Source organism: Vombatus ursinus, unplaced genomic scaffold (assembly GCF_900497805.2).
Source record: "Vombatus ursinus unplaced genomic scaffold, bare-nosed wombat genome assembly UNPS02014308.1, whole genome shotgun sequence".
NCBI lineage: Eukaryota > Metazoa > Chordata > Mammalia > Diprotodontia > Vombatidae > Vombatus > Vombatus ursinus.
The window spans coordinates 9,178-13,886 of NW_020954086.1; positions in this window are offsets into that span (position 1 = coordinate 9,178).

Here is a 4,709-nt window from a genome sequence, read left to right on the forward strand (position 1 = left end):
ATAGGAGAAGGAAGGAAGATGAAAAAATGAGATAGAGAAGAAAGTGAAGGAAGAGGAAGAAAGGGATAAGAAGCAAGGAGGAGAAGAGAAAGGGAGTGAGAGGAAAGGGAAGAGAAAGAAGAAAAAGACAGGAAGAGGGATAAAGAAGTGAAAGAGAGGCAGAAGAAAAGGGAAGGAAGGAGAGAAGAAATAAAAGGTGGAAGAAGACGATGAATGGAGAGAGAAGAGAGGGAAAAAGGAGAAAGGAAGGAAAAGGAAAGAATAGAAAAGGAAGTCGAAGAAGGAGAAAAAGGGAAAAGGAGAAAAGAAGAAAAAAGGGGGACAAGACAGTGAGAAAAGATCAGATAAAAGAATAAGAGAGAGAGGAAGACGAAACAGTGAATACAAAATGAGGACAGGGAGACAAGAAGGGGAGACAGAACTCTCAACAGAGAAATGGTGGCTACAGGCGTGTGAGACGAGGCAGACATTTGCAAACATGGCCTGTGTGTTCGGTTGGTTTTTTTTTTTCCAATTGGGAAATGTTCTATTGGAGAGGTTATTGGGGAAGTGACAGTGATGTTAAAAAGAGAGGAGCGTCAATAAACATTTTAAAAGGTCAAAAAGAAAGGGAGAGAAGAAAGTGAGGAAAGGGATGAAAAGGCAAGGAGATAAGAAAGAGGGATAAAAAAGGGAGGAAGAAGAAAAGGAAAGAAGGGAGGGAGAAGATTGTATTGCGTGGGAGGAAGCTGAAAGAAGAGAAGGATAAAAAAGGGAAGGAGGTGAGAAGAGCAAGGGAGGCGCAGAGAAGCCAGAGGAGAATGGCCAGAAGAAGAGAAGGAAGCCAGCGAGAAAGAAGAGAAAGGGGGGAAGAAAAGAGGATCGAGGCAAACACCCGAGAGGCTGCCACCAGCAGGTGGACGGTAGCGGGGGCACTGAGTTCCCCTCACTTCAAGCCGGAGCTGGGCTGTCCATGCCCAGTGGCCCCCAACCACGTGCTGGGAGTTCTGGTTAGGCACACGTGGCGCTGGGGAGCCTCTGATTCTGGGAGAAGGAAAGGGGGAGTAGAGGAAGAGTCAGGGGCACGGGATGGAGAAGAGAGGGCAGGAGAAGGGCAGAAAAGAGGAAAGAAGATGATGCGGACAGAAAGAGAGACAGAGGCCAGAGGGCCGATGGGAATGGAACTGAGGAGAAGTGGGAAGAAGAAACGGGAAGGAGGGAAGGAGACTGAGGAGGAGAGCGAAGAAGGAGACAGCTCCCAATTCCAGAGAGCTTTCCTCAAAGCGGGGGCGGGGCAGGTGGGGAGCAGCAGGAGACCATCCCCATTTTATAGATGAACAAGCTGAGTCACAGAAACGGGGGAATGGCTTTCCTGCCTTCACACAGCTCGTGTCTGTCAGTGACAGGGCTTGAACCCAGAGTTTTCGGTCTTTGGGGGGGGGAGCAGAACATGGAGAAGCCAAAAGCCTTTAGCTAAGGTGGGACCTTGGACGAGTCCCTTCCCAGAGGCCCTCAGAGCGGGGAGGGGGACCCCCAAACGTCCAGGCGTGGGGTTGAGCAGCCCACCACCTCCTGAGGCGGCGCCTTCTGCTCTGGTGCGAAAGCTTGTCCTACCATCCCACCCACATCTCCCTTCCACACCCTTTCTCCTGGTTCTGACCCGGGGGTGCGGGTAGGGGGCAAACAGAACCAAGACAAATCCTCTTCCACGCGTCCGACAGGACCCCCTGTCATGGCCCCATGTATTCAGTTACATTCATTCCAAATCATGAGTAAGCTCCCCCATCCCACCAGGGTGCAGGAGGCACAAAGTCAAGCCCAGTGCCTGCTCTCACGGAGCTTACATTCTACTGGGGCCGGGAGGTAGAGGACGGGCACCCAGAGAGACGTGAGGTAGCGTAGGGAGTGAGGGGCGGGGCAGGCCGAACACCTGAGGAGGGCTTTCAGTGGTCTGGGGCCTGGGAGGATTCTGTGAGGGCGAGGGCCTGGGGGTGCCAGGGCACCCACTGCGGGCACGGAGGCCAGCTTGGCCGGAACGTGGAGCGTGGAGAGGCGAGGAATGTAAACTGTGTCCAAGTGAGGAGGGAAGAGAGAGAGAGAGCAGCCGTCCAGGCGGGGTCCTCTGAGGGCGGCTCATCACTGCTGCACGGAAGTCCTTTTCTCCTTCCTCTGCTCAAGCCCCTTCCACAGGATCGTACAGATGAGGAAATCGAGGCCCAGCGCTGGAAGCCCTCGTCCAAAGTCACCCAGGCAGGGAGCAGAAGAGCAGCCTTCCCACCGAGTCACCGTGCCTCGCGCTCCCTTCTCCTTCATTTCCTCCTGTGCACCCCTCCCTGCCGCCTCCAAACACGGCCACCCCTCATTGGAGAGGTTCCCTGCATTTCCCTGCCAAACTCACCTGCCACTCACTGCGGTCCTGCTTTGCTTTGAGCCCCGCGGCTGCTGCGGGGTCGAAAGTGCCCTTCCTAAGGCTTCCCTGCAGCCCCTCCTGGCTACCCTCTCCTGGTCTGGCTTCCACGACAGGGCAGAGTGGAGAGCACAGAGAAGGGTCCGCAGTGGAGCCTTGGGGGCTACCCCTATGTGTGTGTGTCAGGGGGTGGGAAATGGGTGGTGATCCAGCAAGAGATCGTGGAGGAGCCGCCAGAGAGGGGGGAGGAAGACCGGGAAACAGCAACAGCCAGGAGAGGAGCCATGAGGGTAAGAAGGAGGAGGCCTCGACCCCTGGAAAGGGCAGCTAAAGAAAGCCATCTCTTTCATCCCCTCCTTGTGGGGCAAGGTGTCCAGGCTCCTTCCTCATCACCCTTCCGACCACAGGCAGCGAGGTGTGGCCTCAGACACTGACTAGCTGTATGACTCTGGGTAAATCACTTCCCCACTGCTTGCCTCCATTTCCTCAACTGTAAAGTGGGGATAATAACAGCACAGGCCTCCCGGGGCTGCTGTGAGGATCAGATGAGATCATCCTTGTAAAGGGCTTAGCCCAGGGCCTGGCACATTGGGGGGTACCATAGAAATGTGTGCTCTTACTACTGCCCAGAATGAAGAGAATGACAGACGAGGAGAGGAACATTGGGATGATGAGGAGGAAAGATCAGGAAGATGAAAGGGAGGAGAAGAAAGGAGAGAGAGAAAAATGGAGAAAGGAGAGTGTAGACAATGGGGGGAATAGAGACAGAGGAGAAGGGGAAAGTGGGAGGAAGGAGCAAAGGAAGAGAGAAAGAAAAAAGAAGGGAGTGAATTAAGGAGAAAGTGGAAAGATATGGAGATGAGAGAAATCATGAGGGGGCAGAGGAGAAGAGTGGAGAGAAAAGAGGGGAAAAAAAGAAATGAGAAGGAAAGAAGGGGTAAAGAGGAAGGACGGGGAGTGAAAATTCAAGAGACCAAAGGAAGGCAAAAAATGGAAAGAAGACATGAAGATAGAGTCTGGAGGGAGAAGAGATGGAAGAGAAAATACTGATACAAAGGTGGGGAGAGAGAATTGACAAAGACAAGCAGAGAGGGAGAGAGAGAGGAGAGGGGAAGAGAGGGGAAGAAGAGACAGAGGGAGAGAGGGGAGAGAGAAGAGAAAGAAAGACGGAGAGGAACAAAGAGAGAGTGGGGGAGGGAGGAGATAGGAAAAAGAAAGAGAAAAAGGGTGGAGAGAGAGGGGAGGGAAAGGGGGGAAGAAAAGAGAGGGAGAAGGGGAGAGAGAAGAGAGAGATGGAGTACAACAAAGTGAGAGTGAGGGGAGGGAGAAGACAGGAAACAGAGGAAGAGAAAAAGGGAGAGACAGAGGGGAGGGGAAGAGAGGGAAAGAAGAGAGAGAAATAGAAGATGAAAAGGAAGGAGATGGAGGAGGCAGAGAGAGATGGAGAGCAGTGAGAGAGGAGAGAGAGGGTGGAAAGGAGAGAGACAGAAACAGGGTACAGAGGAGTCAGGAGGGGGAGAGAGAAGGAAAAATAAAGAGGGGAGGAGAAAGACGAGAGAGACCAAGAAAAATTAGAGCAGGGAAAGAGAGACAGAAGGGGAGAGAGAGAAGAGAGAAAGAGAAGAGAGAAAGAGGAAAAGGGAAGGAGAAGAAAGATAGAGTGGGATAAGAGGGGTAAAGTTAGAGGAAGTGAAAGAGAGAACAGGAAAGAGGGAGAGAGTAGGAAAAAGATGGAGAGAGAGGAAAGAGATGAGGGAGATGAAGGGGGAGAAAGAGCAGAAGGAGAGAAAGTGAGAGGGGGAGATGACAGGAAGAAAGGCAGAGAGGTGGAGAAAGTGGGACAGAAGAGGGGGAGAGTGGAAGAGAAGCAGAGAGGGAAAAGTAGGAAGTGTGAGGCAGAGGAAGGGAGAGTGAGAGAGGGGAGATGAAAAGAGAGAAAGGTGGAGGGAGGGAGACAGATAAAGAAGGGGGAAAGAGAGGGAGAGAGGAAACACAAATGGGATAGAGGTGGAGAGAGAAGATGGGGGAAAACTAGAGGGAATGAGAGGTAGAGAAAGTGGGAAAGTGATGGAGAGAGAGAGAAAGAGAAATGAGGAGAGGGATAGAAGGAGAAAATGATAAAAGAGAGGAAGAGAGAGGGAGTGAGAGAAGGGGAGAGAAGAGGGATAGAGGAAGAGAAGAGGGAGAAAGTGGGAGGGAGAGCAAGGAAGAGGGGGAGAGAATGAGGGAGGGGAGAGTGGTGAAAGAGGAGGTTAGAGAGAGGAGGGAAAGGAGAAAGAAAGGACGGAGAGAGGAGACAGAAAAATAGGGGGAAGAGGGGAGA